Here is a 16,908-nt window from a genome sequence, read left to right on the forward strand (position 1 = left end):
ATTCTACCCACTAGCGTCCCATGGGCCTTTCTTCTTCCCTCTTTCCTTTTGTTCAGATCTCTATGCACAGTACCAATGGAGGGAAGTGTGTCCCTTTTCAGTTGATGGTTTCACACGTCTTTAAACTTTCTAACAGTTCACAGTACACAGAGACCCACTAAAGGAGACTTATGTTCCTATAATATCCGTACACCCGGAATACATATGCGTCGCCTGATTTCTGCTGAAACACCCGCACTCTCAGGACATGGATCCATTGGTTTCATGGGGGCTGAAATTCCAAGAAATGAAACCAACCCCAATGTGCACTTTGCTGTCAGTCTCTTTTGCTCTTAGTACACTTTGGCAGAGCTACTTGCCTTTGTTATAGGCTTCTTACAATTCTTCTCTACGTAGCCTAGAATATGGCATTCCTTCATCCTGTTGGAAGACATACAAGTCTACATCACGGACTAGGAATCCATTTGATTCCAAATCGGCATTAGGGTTAGGTCACGATATGTTCTTATGAATCAACATTTACGAATATGAATGCACGCCTCCGAATACAAGTGTGCTGAGTACATGCAAGCCGCGATAATGGGTCGATGCATGCTGAATGATCCTTGACATCACCTTAAGTATTTTCTTTTGAATAATCATGGTTCCCTTGGTAAATATCAGCCAACCGTACCATTTTGGTGTTTGCTTGTTGGTTTGATTCTTTGTTGGTCTGCTTCTCGCTTGTATTGCAAACACGACAGGCCATGCATCTCTCCTTAAGCTTGAAACAGAGAGTCAAATAAGCTGATTCACTTAAGAGAGTGCTTCCAATCACCTATGATTTCCTGCTTCCCTCTCCCATCTTTAGGGTTTTGATGTCCTCCTTGCCTTCTTCTTGTTTCTTCTTTGCCACTCCTGCTCTTCTTGCATTTCCAATAATGGTTTCTTCTTTCCATTTCATCTTGCTGCTTTTCTATTCAGGGTAGATTTCTCAACCATTCTTGTAGGATAAGTTTTGAACTGCTGAATTCTTTTAAGATTTGCCGGTTTGTGGAGTTTTCTAGCTCTGCCGTTATTAGGACTGGCGGTCATGTGGCATAGGCTCCCCTAGGTGGCAGCATTTGGCCATTCAGGATATGGTCTGTGTCCTGGCACTCCTCCCTCTCCTGCAATATTGCTGCCGAGATATCATCTGAAACCCCTCTGGAGGATCCCTTGTGACTATGTTGTTTCCTCCAGGTGCATTTTAAATCTCTGGGATATTCGTGAACTTTGTTGATTTGAATCATACAGCTGCTGGTATGTCTATTGGGATTCCACCTCTTTTGGATGCTGTGTAATTCCTGAACTCGCTTAGATGATTCTTTCTTGGCTTTCAGGAAGTTTCAGTCTGATTTTTCTACAGATATATCTTCAGACATTTTTGTTTCTTTATCACTTGCTTTTCCATCTGGGACTCTTATGAATTCTAGTTTTTCATGCCCTGTCTTAACCCAGGATTCAACAGCAATGTTTTCATTGGTTTGCACTTGATTTCCTTTTTCCGCTTCTGACCAAGGGGTTTCTGTTCCCCTGTCTTCACAGTCATTCATGCGTCCCTCTGCATTATCTAGTCTGCTTACGACTGAATTTTAGCCCTGATTTTATCACATCCATTGAGATTCCTGATATTTTTTGGCTCGTCTTTAGACTTTGTCTTCCCCTTTTCTGGTATTCTGCCGTTTGTGATTCTGAGACACTGTTGTTTTTAGTGTTTTCCTGACCTACATTTTCAACAATTGGTCTGGATAGTGTTTTACAGTCTAGTTGTTTGAAAGCTTATCTTTTGGTCCTTCAATATCTTTGGAACTGAAAATGGTACTTCCTGTTTCTTTTGCTGTACTTCTTCATCTCTACACGTCAGGTAATATCAGGAATCTAATGTAGATTTGTAGGGCTTTGTTAAGTGAATATTTTAGGCTCTTGGCTCTACGGAATTCCATGGAATTTCTGTGAGGACAATTTCTCCTAGACATTGATGCCATATTCTGTTCCTGTGTGTGTTGTCTGGTATATCTCCAATTGCTGGTGTTGCATTAGTTGATGAACAGCCCATACTATTTCGATTAGCATAACTTCATTTTGATTACGCTTATCTCACAATTCTGAAAGTGCGCAGGACACTTCCTCTTGTGGAAATGAAGCTTCCAAAGTTTCTGAGCTCTGCATTCTGCTCTATGTCATTTTGGAGTGTTTCCAAAACAGCAAACTGAGAGTGCGCTTGTGCTTTGTAATGCCACTGGAATGTCCCAATGGAAGCAGTTTTTCTCAGAGCTTCTATGTCTACAGAAACAACAGTGGAAGCATATCTATGGTTGTCACACATCAGGGCCTGCTGGAATGATCCCGCAGACCTACCTTGGTGTCCTCGGTGCCGTACCGTGCCGGTGCCATCCAAAATGTAGCATCCGATTTTGGGAGATAGTGCTGAAGGAAATGCTTCCTCTTCTCATGCTGTGGTCTTGGACCACTCTTCGTTGTCCTCTCATCATTGTGGCACGGGTGCACGAAGGCAACCACACAGCTGTTGCGCATCCTGTGCCTCAAACCAAACCATAATCCCAGCCCAGGTTATGAATGAAGCAGATCCTAAGGCTTTTCATTCTGATTTCAAACCCATGGCCCCCTGGACCCCTCAGACCAGATGCACGATAGCACTGATTCAGCCCCACACGTGCTCTATTGGCAAAATGCCCAATTGGTCCCTGGTCCTGCAGATGCACTGGGTGTGGCCATGGGACATATCGGTAATCTCAACCGCGCGACCAGTGTGGTTGCTTTATCATTGGTACACAGTTCGGTTTGCTCTCTTGATTCGACCCACCACATCCCACAATGCACTCCAGATCCCTGAGAATCAGCGTGTGCCATCACCCGTAGCCCTATCCCTCACTGACCGTTTCCTCTGCTACCTCAAATTTGGCAGCTGGGATCTTGGTCTCAGAATCAACTCTGGGGATATTTTGCGCTGGTTTCTTTGAGTTCTCTCAGCCAAGCATCTGCTGTGCACTCTTGTAAATCTCAGCACATCACCTTCAATCCAATGTCTCCTGTCCGCTTGAGAGTGTGCGTCCAAATTAAACACAGTTCACCCTTGCTGCTCCATCACCAGGGGTCAGACCCTGCACTGGTTTCCATTCCCTGCTTTGCCTTCTCCTGCTTCCAGGTGTCCTGAGGCCTCATCCTGTCTTTGGAAGTAACAGACCTCTCTTCGACCAGTATCCTGTGCCAAATGCTGGCTGAGTTGGTGCTTCCATTCCTCTGTACATGGGAGCGAGTGAGTGCAGGTTGCACTTCTTCTCTGCCACCTGGGTATCGATGAATCTACACTATCCAGATACATTTCACAGAAATGTGATATTTGCTTAGCTCTTTGTTTCTATACAGCCGTGGTGGGAGGGATTGTCCGAAGACACCTGTTTTGACATTGTGTTCATATCTCATTTGCAGTCTTTAAGAAGTTTAGCAGAATTCATTTACATGTTTTAGGAGTTATACGAAAATGAGTTACTTTTTGAAACACACTCAATCGACCTAAAATCCAGACTTGTCAATTTTCTAACATTTTGTCAGCTCTACGGAAAACCTAGACAGGTAGAATGCAAACTAGCAGTCCAAACTATTAAAGGGGTCATGTCAGCTCTTTACGGTTGAAGCCTCTGAACCCAACAGGAACCATGAAATAACTATTGGAAATATGAAATAACCCCATCCTTGGATACACTTGTGCATGTTGTGCACTTTACTCCCACTGACACCTACTAGCCAATGTTGGCATTTCTAGGGGTAACATCCCTCTCTAGGAAAATACAAGGGAAAACAAACCAAATAAATACATTTAGGTTTGAATCCAAAAGCACCTAGAGGCATTGTAGCTCAGGGAACCCTGCTGCAGCTATGCTAGGCTATTGAGAACCAAGTGTTCTCCTATCAGTGATGAGATACTTTAATCATCCGATCATGTTGGGTAAAGCAATTGAACGCAACCAAGTCTGCACCACAGGATATAGTGCCCCCGGGGGCTTGACTCAAGTGAAAGAATGTCCACATAGCTGTGTCTTTAATGTCATTGGCGACTTTTACAGTTCAGTTCACTATCTGATTCTAATATTTACCTAAACTCTCTTGAAAAACTGAGGCCTAATACATATTCAAGTTCAGTCAAAGATTCCCCTCACTTACCACACTCCCTTCACCCCAGAGAAGACATAAACCCAGCAATTGCGGAATCTAGTGGAAGGCCATCGTTTCTTTGTGGGAGGTAAGTATTCAATCACTATATATTTCAGTCGAGACTATTTGACCTTTAAGGAGATCACTGTTGTTCACAGAGTGTGAAGCTGGAGGAACTCTGGTTCTAGGAGGGGCTTGCCATTCTCGTACTGGCTTCATTACAGCTCAGGTTCTGTTCCTTCAAATGGATGCCTGAGTAGAGGGGAGGGAAGGGCAAGTGCTTGATAGCTAGGCCCCAACCTGGGAAAAGGCTTACCTGGGCTTGGTGCATTTTGGTCTCTAGGGCTTGGAAATGACCCTTGGGACGTGTGGATTCTTACGACCTCTTCCAAGAACATGAGCGTTTTGATCATCTCTGCCATCTCTTCTTTTGCAGACGTCAGGAATCTTGGACCCGTTCTTGGAGCAGAGAATCGAGGAACTTCCTCAAGTCCACGTTGGCACTCCGTAGCTTTCTGCCAGGATCAGCATGGTTCAATATGTCTCATGAATATCTTTCGAGCCTGGTATCCTCTACAGCTGTCTCCAGGCCAGTATTCTCCACTGTAGCACAACATCTCTCATCAATGTGTTCGCATCTCTCCTCAATCCGTTCAGCCAGCTTTTCGGCCAGCTTCTCTTCGTGTCTCCCCTAAAGTCGACTTCAACAGGACTGGGCAAGTCTGAAAGTACCTCGGAGCCTCACCAGTAAGCTGATGACAGGCAGATCTTCCACTGTCTGCCCTTTCAGGTTCTGGAAACTAACCCGTGAACTCAGGTCTTTGGGCAGCAGCAATAACTTGAACTGACACAGTTTCCCGGACCAAAGACCTAAGCCAAGCTCCACAGAGGGCGGCAGCCCCTCCATCACACTGATCCACCCACAGAACTCTGCCCGGTTACCTAGGATCCACCAGCCACAACAAGCCTCGCGGTACACACCAACATTCCACCTGGAATCCAACCGCTAACTGCCATCCCCAATGGCTGCTGCATCTTGTCAGTGTTGGGGGAGGGGCTGCACCCGACGAGAGGTTCCTAAGGTAAATGTGATTCTACCCACTAGCGTCCCATGGGCCTTTGTTCTTCCCTCTTCTCTTTTGTTCATATCTCTATGCACAGTACCAACGGAGGGAAGTGTGTCCATTTTCAGTTGATGTTTTCACACGTCTTTAAACTGTCTAACATTTCACAGTACACAGAGACCCACTACAGGAAACTATTTTTTCTGTAATATCCGGACACCCGGAATACATATCCGTCGGTTGATTTCTGCTGAAACCCCCGCATTCTCAGGACATGGATCCATTGGTTTCATGGGGGCTGAATTTCCTAGAAATGAAACCAACCCCAATGTGCACTTTACTGTGTGTCTCTTTTGCACTTAGTACACTTTTGCAGAGCTACTTGTCTTTGTGATAGGCTTATGCCATTTCTTCTCGACGTAGGGTAGAATATGGCGTTCATTCGTCCTGTTGGAAGACTTGCAAGTCTATATCACGGACTAGGAATCCATTTGACTCCAAATCGGCATTTGGGTAGGTCACGATATGCTCTTATGAATCAATATTTACGAATATGAATGCACGCCTCTGATTTCCGAATACAAGTGTGCTGAGTACATTCAAGCCGCGATACTGGGTCGATGCGGGCTGAATGATCCTTGACATCACCTTGAGTATTTTCTTTTGAATAATCATGGTTCCCTTGGTATCTGTCAGCCAACCGTACCCTTTGGGTGCTTGTTTGTTGGTTTTATTCTTTGTTGGTCTGCTTCTCGTTTGTTTTGCAATCACGTCATGCCATGCATCTCTCCGTTCGCATCCAACAGAGACTCATATAAGCTGATTCACTTAAGACAGTGCTTCCAATCTCCTAGGATTTCCTGCTTCCCTCTCCCGTCTTTAGGGTTTTGATGTCCTCCTTGCCTTCTTCTTGTTTCTTTTTGCCACTCATTCTCTTCTTGCATTTCCAGTAATGGTTTTCTTCTTTCCATTTCATCTTGCTGCTTTTCTATTCAGGGGAGAATTCTCAACCTTTCTTTTAGGATAAGGTTCGAACTGCTGAATTCTTTTAAGATTGGCCGGTCTGTGGAATTCTCTAGCTCTGCCGTTATTAGAAATGGCGGTCATGTGGCCTAGGCTACCCTAGATGTCAGCATTTGGCCATTCAGGATATGGTCTGTGTCCTGGCACTCCTCCCTCTCCTGCAATATTTCTGCCGAAATATCAGCTGAAACCCCTCTGGAGGTTCTCTTGTGAATATGTTGTTTTCCTCCAGGCGCATTTTAAATCACTGGGATGCTCATGAACTTTGTTGATTTGACTCCTACAGCTGCTGGTAGGTCTATTGGGATTCCACCTCCTTTGAACGCTGTGTACTTCCTGAAATCGCATAAATGATTCTCTCTTGGCTTTCAACAAGTTTCAGTCTGATTATTCTACAGATCACTTTTCAGACATTTTGTGTTTCTTTCTCTCTTGCTTTTCCATCTGAGACTCTTACGAATTCTAGTCTTTCATGCCTTATCTTACCCCAGGATTCAACAGCATTGTGTTCATTGGTTTGCACTTGCTTTCCTATGTGTGCTTGTGAACGAGAGATTTCTGTTACCCTGTCTTCACAGTCATTCACGCGTCCCTCTGCATTATCTATTGTGCTTAGAACTGAATTTTACCCCTGATATTATCTCATCCATTGAGTTTGCTGATACTATTTGGCTCGTCTTTCGACTTTCTCTTCCCCTTTTCTGGTATTCTGCCTTTTGTGATTCTGAGACACTGTTGTTCTTCAGGGTTTCCCTCACCTCCGTTTTCAATAATTGCTCTGGATTGCATTTTGCAGTCTAGTTGTTTGAAAGTTTATCTTTTTGGCCTTCAATCTCTGTGGAACTGAAAATGGTACTTCCTTCTTCTTTTACTGTACTTCTTCGTCTCTACTGCTCTGGTAATATCAGGTATCTAATGTAGACTTCTATGGCTTTGTTATGTGAAAACTTTAGACTCTTGCCTCTACGCAATTCCATGGGATTCCTGTGAGGACTATTTCTCCTAGACATTGATGCCATGTCCTGTTCCTGTGTGTGTTGTCTGGTACACCTCCAATTGCTGATGTTTCCTTTTTTGTGATGAACACCCCATACTGTTTCGATTAGCATACCCTCATTTTGTTTATGCTTATCTTAAATTTCTGAAAGTGCACAGGACACTTCCTCTTGTGGAAATGAAACTTCTAAAGGTTCTCAGCTCTGCATTCTGTTCTGTGTCATTTTGGAGTGTTTCCAAAACAGCCAACTGAGAGTGCGTTTGTGCTTTGTAGTGCCACGGGAATGTCCCAATTAAACCAGTTCTTCCCACAGATTCTCTGTTTACAGAAACACCATTGGAAGCAGATCTATGGATGTCACACATCAGGGCCTGCTGGAATGATCCCGCAGACTTACCTTGGTGTCCTCGGTGCCGTACCTTTCCAGTGCCATCGAAAATGTAGAATCGGCTTTTGGGAGATAATGCTGAAGGAAATGCTTCCTCTTCTCACGCTGTGCACTTGGACCACTCTTCTTTGTTCTCTCATCCTTGTGGCACCTGTGCACGAAGGAATACACAGAGCTGTTGCAAACCCTGTGCCTCAAACCAAACCATATTCCCAGCCCAGGTTATGAATGTAGCAGATCCTAAGGCTTTTTATTCTGATTTCAAACCCAAGGCCCCCTGTATCCCTCAGACCAGATGCACGATATCTCTGATTCAGCCCCACACGTGCTCTATTGGCAAAATGCCCAATTGGTCCCTGGTCCTGCAGATGCACTGGGTGTGGCCATGGGACATATGCAAAAAATCAAAGGCACGTGATATTGAGGTTGCTTTCTCATAGGGTCACAGGTCGGTTTGCTCTCTTGATAGGTCCCACCGCATCCCACAACGCACTCCAGATCCCTGAGACTCAGCGTGTGCCGTCATCTGTAGCCCTATCCCTCACTGACCGTTTCCTCTGCTACCTCAAATTTGGCAGCTCGGATCTTGGTCTCAGATTCAAATGTGGGTATATTTTGCACTGGTTTCTTTGAATTCTGTCATCCAAGCATCTGCTCTGCACTCTTCTAACACTCAGCACATCACATTCAATCCCAAGTCTCCTGTCCGCTTGAATTTGTGGGTCCAAGATAAACAGAGTTTCACCTTTGCTGCTCCATCACCAGGGATCAGACCCTGCACTTGCTTCCATTCCCTGCTTTGCCTTCTACAACTTTCAGGTGTTCTGTGGTCTCATCCTGTCTTTGGAACTAACAGACCTCTCTTCTGCAAGTGTCCTGTGCCAAGGGCTGTGTGAGTGGATGTTTCCATTTCTGTGTACATGGGAACGAGTGAGCGCAGGTTGAACAGCTTCTCTGCCAACTGGGCATTGATGAATCGACACTTTCCAGATACAGTTCATAGAAATGTGTTTTGTTTTGTTCTTTGTTTCCATATAGCCGTGTTGGGAGGGATTGTCCAAAGACTCCAGTTTTGACATTGTGTTGATATCTCATTTGCAGGCTTTAAAAATCTTAATAGAATTGATTTACATGTTTTGGAAGTTATACGGAAATGAAGTTAGTTTTTGAAATTTTCTAAATTGACCTAGAAGTGAGACTTGTCATTTTTGGTAACATTTTGTCAGCTCCAAGGAAAACATAGGCAGATAGAATCTAAACTAGCAGTCCAAACTGTTGAAGCAGTCATGTCAACTCTTTCCTGTTGAAGCCACCGAAACCAACAGGAAACATGAAATACCTATTGGAAAATAGCAATAACCCCCAACATTGGATTCACTTGTGCATGTTGTGCCCTTTATTCCCAATGACTCCTACTGGCCAGTGTTGGCATTTCTAGGTGTAACATCCCACTCTAGGAAAATACAAAAGAAATCAACCCAAATATATACATTTAGGTTTGAATCCAAAACCACCTAGAAGCATTATAGTTTTGAGAACCCTGTTGCAGCTATGTTAGGCTATTGAGAACCAGGTGTTTTTCTATCCGTGATGAGAACGCTTAATCTTCCGATCATGTTGGTTAAAGTCATTTAACGCAACCAAGTCTGCTCCCCCATGATATAGTGCCCCGGGGGCTTGAATCAAGTGAAGGACGGTCCACATAAGCTGAATCTTTAATGTCTTTGGCGAATTTTACATTTCAGCTCACTATCAGACTTATAATATTTACCTATACTGTCTTGAAAATATGAGGCCTAATACATATTCAAGTTCAGTCAAAGATTCCCCTCACTTACCACATTCCCTTCACCCCAGATTAGACATAAACCCAGCATTTGCTGAATCTAGAGGAAGGACATCGTTTCTTTGTGTGAGCGAAGTATTCAATTCCTATCTATTTCAGTCGAGACTATTTGACCTTTAAGGAGTTCACTGTTGTTCACAGAGTGTGAAGCAGGAGGAACTCTGATTCTAGGAGGGGCTTGCATTTCTCTTACTGGCTCATTGCAGGTCAGGTACTGATCCTTCAAAATGGATGCCTGAGTGGAGGTGAGGGAAGAGAAAGTGCTTGCTAGCTAGGCCCAAACCTGGAATAAGGCTTACCTGGGCTTGGTTCATTTTGGTCTGAATGACTTGGAAATGCCCCTTTGGAAGTGTGGATTCTCACGACCTCTTCCAAGAACATGAGCGTTTTGATCATCTCTGCCATCTCTTCTCTTTTAGACGTCAGGCATCTTGGACCCGTTCTTGGAGCAGAGAATTGAGGAACTTCCTCAAGTCCACGTTGGCACTCTGTATGTTTCTGCCAGTATCAGCAAGGTTCAATATGTCTCATGAATGTCTTTCGATCCTGGTATTGTCTACAGCTGTCTCCAGGCCAGTATTCTCCATTGTAGCAGAATATTTCTAATCAGTGTGTTCGCATCTCTCCTCAGTCCGTGCAGCCAGCTTTTTGGCCAGCTTCTCTTCGTTTCTCCCATAAAGTCAACTTCAACATGACTGGGCAAGTCTGAAAGTACTTTGGAGCCTTACCAGTAAGCTGATGATAGGCTGATCTTCCACTGTCTGCCTTTCAGGTTCTGGAAACTTACCCGTGAACTCAGGTCTTAGGGGAAAAGCAGCAGAATCTCGAACTTACACAGCTTCCCAGACGAAAGAACTAAGCCATGCTCCACAGAGGGCGGCAGCCCCTCCATCACACTGATCCACCCACAGAACTCTGCCCGGTTACCTAGGATCCACCAGCCACAACAAGCCTCACGGTACACACCAACATTCCACCTGGAATCCAACCGCTAACTGCCACCCCCAAAGCCTGCTGCCTCTTTTCAGTGTTAGGGGAGTGGCTGCATCCGACGAGAGGTTCCTAAGGCAAATGTGATTCTACCCACTAGCGTCCCATGGGCCTTTGTTCTCCCCTGTATCCTTTTGTTCTGATTTGTGTGCACAGTACCAAAGGAGGGAAGTGTGTCCATTTTCAGTTGATGGTTCCACACGTCTTTTAACTTTCTTACACTTCACAGTACACAGAGACCCAATAAAGAATCTTATGTTCCTGTAATACCCGTACATCCGGGATACATATACGTTGGTTGATTTCTGCTGAATCCCCCACAATCTCAGGACATGGATCCATTGGTTTCATTGGGGCTGAAACTCCAAGAGATGAAACCAACAACAATGTGCACTTTAATGTCTATCCCTTTTGCTCTTGGTACACTTTTGCAGAGCTACTTGTCTTTGTTATAGGTTTATGCCATTTCTTCTCTATGTAGGGTATAATATGGCATTCATTCATCCTGTTGGAAGGCTTGCAAGTATATATCACTGACTAGGAATCCATCTGATACCAAATCGGCATTTGGTTTAGGTCACAATATGCTCTTATGTATCAATATTTATGAATAGAAATGCACGCCTTCGATTTACAAAAACAAGTGTGTTGAATATATGCAAGCCGCGATACTAGGTCGATGCGTGCTAAATGATCCTTCACATCACCTTGAGTATTTTCTTTTGAATAATCATGGTTCCCTTGGTATATGTCAGTCAACCGTACCTTTTGTTACTTGTTTGTCTGTTTGATTCTTTGTTGGCCTGCTTCTCGTTTGTTTAGCAAAATGTCATGCCATTCATCTCTCCGTTCGCTTCAAAGAGAGAGTCATATAAGCTGATTCACTTAAGAAAGTGCTTCCAATCACCTAGGATTTCCTGCTTCCCTCTCCCATCATTAGGGTTTTGATGTCCTCCTTGCCTTATTGTTTCTTCTTTGCCACTCAAGCTCTTCTTGCATTTCCAATAATGGTTTGCTTCTTTTCCATTTCATCTTGCTGCTTTTCTATTCAGGGGAATATTCTTAACCTTTCTTTTAGGAAAAGTTTCGAACTGCTGAATTCTTTTAAGATTTGCCGGTCTGTGGAATTCTCTATCTCTGCCATTATTAGAAATGGGGGTCATGTGTCATAGACTACCAGAGATGGCAGCATTTTACCATTCAGGATATGGTCTATGTCCTGGCACTCCTCCATGTCCTACAATATTGCTGCCAATATATCAGCTGAAACCCCTCTGGATGTACTCTGGTGACTATGTTGTTTTCCTCCAGGTGCAATTTTAATCACTGGGGTGCTCGTGAACTCTGTTGATTTGAATCATACCGCTGCTGGTAGTTCTATTGGGATTCCACCTCCTTTGGACACTGTGTACTTCCTGAATCTGAACAGATGATTCTTTCTTGGCTTTAAGCAAGTTTCAGTCAAATTTTTTTTTCAGATATATTTTCAGATATTTTTTTCTCTTTATCTCTTGCTTTTCCATCTGGGACTCTTATGACTCCTTGTCTTTCATGCCTTTTCTTACCCAGGATTCGACAGCAATGTGTTCATTGGTTTGCACTTGCTTTTCTATGTGTGCTTGTGACCGAGGGATTTCTGTTCCCCTGTCTTCACAGACATTCACGCATCCCTTTGCATTATCTAGTCTGCTTAGGACTGAATTTTAGCCCTGATATTATCTCATCCACTGAGTTTTCTGATAGTTTTTGGCTCGTCTTGAGACTTTCTCTTCCCCTTTTCTGGTATTCTGCCTTTTGTGATTCTGAGACCCTGTTGTTCTTCAGTGTTTCCCTCACCTCTGTTTTCAATACTTGCTCTGGTAGCATTTTGCAGTCTAGTTGTTTGAAAGCTTATCTTTTGTGCCTTCATTCTCTTTGGAACTGAAAATGGTACTTCCTGTTTCTTTTACTGTACTTCTTCATCTGTACTGGTCAGGTAATATCAGGTATCTAATGCAGAATTCTATGTTTTGTTAAGTGAAAATTTTAGACTCTTGGCACTACGCAATTCCATGGGATTTCTGTGAGGACAATTTCTCCTAGACATTGATGCCATGTCCTGTTCCTGTGTGTGTTGTCTGGCATATTTCCAATTGCTGTTGTTTCCTTTGTTTGTGATTAACACCCCATACTATTTCGATTAGCATAACCACACATTTATTATCCTGATCTCTCAATTCTGAAAGTGCACAGGACACTTCCTCTTGTGGAATTAAAGCTTCTAAAGCTTCTCAGCTCTGCATTCGGCTCTATTTCATTTTGGAGTGTTACCAAAACAGCAAACTGAGAGTGTGCTTGTGCTCTCTAGTTCCATGGGAATGTCCCAATGAAACTAGTTCTTCCCAGAGCTTGTCTGTCTACAGAAACACCAGTGGAAACATACCTATGGATGTCATATATCAGTGCCTGCTGGAATGATCCCGCAGACCGACCTTGGTGTCCTTTGTGCCGTACCATTTCTGTGCCATCCAAAATGTAGCATCTGCTTTTGGGATATAATGCTGAGAGGAATGCTTCATCTTCTCATGCTGTGGACTTTGACCACTCTTCCTTGTCCTCTCATCCTTGTGGCCCAGATGCATGAAGACAACCACAGAGCTGTTGTGCATCCTGTGCCTCAAACCAAACCATCCCAACCCAGGTTATGAATGTAGAAGTACTACTTCCCAAAACAGTATATACATTCTTTTCCAGTGCAGATGGTACATTTTCTAGGATTGACTCAGGCAAAGAAAAAGCGTCAACAAATTTAAGAAGATAAAAATTATTTTAGGCAACTTTTCTGAGTATAATACCATGAAACTAGAATTCTATCACTGAAAAATTGTGAGAAAATATGAAAACATGTACATTAAAAAATGTGATTCTATTCCAAGGCTGTGAGGTGATGAAGGAAAAGAAGTAATTAAAAAATATCTTGACAATTATGACAAAACACTACACAAAGTCTATGGAAAACAGTTAAAGCTGGCTTAAGAGGGAAGTTGAAAGTGACACGGCCCTCTTCAATGTAGAACAGCAATTACAAATAAATAATCTTACATTCTATGTAAACTAATCATGAAAAGAAGATTAAAAAAAGCCAAAGGTCAGCACAAAGTGGGAAATAAGAAAGATCAAGGAAGAAAAATTGAATTACAGATTAGAAAATAGAAAAAATCAATCAAACTATTTTTTGAAATAGCAAACAAAATTGACAAAACTCTGGACAGACCCACCAACAAAAAAAGAGAGAGAACACAATTAACATAATAAATGAAAATGGAGAAACTAAAACGTGTACAACAAATTTGCATAATATCATAAGTAAATACCATGAGCAAATGTATGGAAACAAACTGGATAACCAGGAAATAATGGAGAAGTTTTTGGAAATATTCAGCCCACCTATATTGCATCAAGAAGAAATTAACCATTTGAACAGTCCGATCACCAGAAATCGAAAAAAATTATCAATAAAATAAAAAATCTCTGCAAACAAATTCAGACCCAAATAGCTTCACTTCGGAATTGGAACAAACATACAAAGAATAATACATATCAGTCCTCCTCAAACTCTTCCAAAAGATTGATATAGAGAGAGTATTCCCAAACTCACACTGTAAGGCCAACTTCAATCTGATACCAAAACCAGACAAAGACACTGCCCCAAGAGAAATCTATAGGCAAATATCATTGATAAACATAAATGTAAATGTCCTTAAGAAATTATTACATACTGAATCCAACAGCATGTAAAAAAAGATTATACACCGTAGTCAACTTAGGTTCATCCCAGGAAAAAAATGATGGTTTATCATACGTAAATCAATCAATCAATTGTGATACACCATATCAACAACAGAGAGGACAAAAAACCACATGAGCATCTCAGTAGATGCAGAGAAAGCATTTGATAAAATTTAACACCTATTTGCAATAAAAGTTCTTATCACAGTGGGAATAGAGGGACCATATCTCAACATAATAAAAGCTAATTATGACAAATATATAGCCAGCAAAATACTCAATTGTGAAAAACTGAAACCTTCCCACAAAATCCTGAGACAAGACAAAGTTTCCCATTCTCACAATTTCAATTCAATATAGTCTTGGAATTCCTAGCCACAACGATCAGGCAAGAAAAAGAAATTAAATGTTCAGACTGGAAAAGAAGAGGTAAATTTTCACAATATGCACACATGACACTATATATAGAAAAATATAAAAGCTTCACAAAAATTTACTAAGGCTAAAAAGGAACAGGGCAATGTACCCAGAGTAAGGTCAAATACCAATTTGATTTCTTTACACTACCATTGAATCAACAGGAAAACAAAGTGTAGAAACAACCGCTTTAATAACTGCACTGAAAATAATAAAATGCTTAAGAATAAATATGACCAGAGAGGTGAATGAATTATACATGGAGAACTAGAAAAGATTGATTGAAGAAATCAAAAAACATTTGAAGTATTGAAAAGATACCCAATGGTCTTGTAATGGAATAAACATTATGGTTAAAATGGTCACAATGCCCAAGGCAGTCCACAGACTTAATGTGATTTCCTATCAAATTATGCAAAACATTTCTTTTAAGGACTGAAACAAATGATGCTAAGATTTACATAGAGTCATAAAAGATCCATAATTTCCAAAGCAATATTAAAGAAAAAGAAAGAGGCTGGAAGAATTAACCACCAGGTCTCCATAGAGTATTGCAGAGTTATAATAATCAAAATGACATGACATTGATATAGAAATAGGCATATGGACCAATGGAACAGAATAGAGGGCCTAGGAAGAAATCTACAGGCCTATGTTCAATTAATCTTTGACAGAGTAGAAAGGAAAATGACAAAGAATGACGATCCCTTCACCAACTGGCATTGGGAAAACTGGATAGCAGCATGCAGAGCAATGGAGTTAGAACACTCCACCACTCCATACACAAGAATAAACTCAAAATGGCTTGAAGACTTAAATGAAAGGCAAGACACAGTTAAACTCCTAGAAGAAAACATAGGCAATACACTCTGAGATAAATCTCAGCAATGATCTCCTAGAAGAACCTACCTATGTAATTGATGTAAGAGCAAAATTAATAAATGGGACCTAATTAAACTTATAAGCTTTTGCACAGCAAAGGGAACCATAAAAAATGCAAAATGACAAACAACAGGATTAAAGAAAATATTTAGAAGTGATGCAACTGACAAAGTCTTAATTTCTAAAATATAAAGACTTCATACATCCTAATAGTAATAAAAAAATAAAAACAAGAAACCCAATCTGAAAATGGGCAGAAGCCCTAAACAAGCCATTCTCCAATAGAGACACACAAATGCCACATACAAATATGAAAAAGAAAATTGCTCACTATCATAATCAGAGAAGGGTTATTCAAAACTATAATGAAGTATCACCTCACAATAGTCACAATGGCCATCATTCAAAAGTCCACAAACTTTAAATGCTGGGGTAGCTGTGGAGAAAGTGAACCCTCCTACACTTTTGGAAGGAATGTAGTTTGGTGCAGTCATTGTGGAAACCAGGATGGGGATTCCTCAAAAGACTGAAAATAGACTTAAGATACGATTCAGCAATTCCACTTCTGGGTATATATCAAAGGGAACCCTAATTCAAAAAGATACCTGCGCCGCAATGTTCTTCACAGTGCTATAAACAACAGCCACGACATGGAAGCAACATAATTCCCAAAAACAGATGACAGTATTGAGAAATTATGTCATATTTATACAATGGAATAATATTCTGCAATGAAAAATGATAAAACAATGACTTTTCCAGCAAAATGGATGTTCCCAAAAAGTGTCATCCTAATTGAAGTTAGACAGAAAGAGAAAGAAAAATAATACAAGACATGACATATGTGGAACCTTAGAAAATATTTGGGTGAGAACACTATGATTTCATCTACAAAACTGAAACACACTTGCAGATCTACTAAACAATTTTATGATTACTGTGAAAAGGGGCTGTGAGAGGATATATTTGGGAGCTGTAGATTTAAAAATGTTATCCACTATATATAAAAATAGATTTTTTTCAAAATTTCTCCTGTAAGACACAGGGCAATAATTTAAATATCGTGAGGTAATGTTTAATAGGCACTCAATTATATGCATGTACGGGACACTGTGTTATACACCACAGATTGACACATTGTAAATGGCAGTAATTCAATGATAAATAAATGAAAAAATATGTAAATAAATAAATAAATAAATAATAAATAAATAAAAATATATAATAATAAATGATATACAAAGATACACAATACTTAACTTTACATCTCAAGAATCTAGGAAACAACAGAAAGAATAAAGAAGAAAATTGAATGAATGGGAGTAAGACAAATAACAAC

General features: G+C 41.3%; 1 long non-coding RNA gene across 1 annotated transcript; it reads left to right on the forward strand.

Annotated features, from left to right (window-relative positions):
• Positions 1-5,076: 5,076 nt before the first annotated feature.
• Positions 5,077-10,199, forward strand: LOC140692859 (uncharacterized). The gene is made up of 3 exons (XR_012068466.1): positions 5,077-5,276; positions 5,682-5,771; positions 9,932-10,199. It is a non-coding gene; the product is annotated as an uncharacterized lncRNA (long non-coding RNA).
• Positions 10,200-16,908: the final 6,709 nt, after the last annotated feature.

The sequence above is a fragment of the Vicugna pacos genome, unplaced genomic scaffold (assembly GCF_048564905.1).
Source record: "Vicugna pacos unplaced genomic scaffold, VicPac4 scaffold_18, whole genome shotgun sequence".
NCBI classification, from domain to species: Eukaryota; Metazoa; Chordata; class Mammalia; order Artiodactyla; family Camelidae; genus Vicugna; species Vicugna pacos.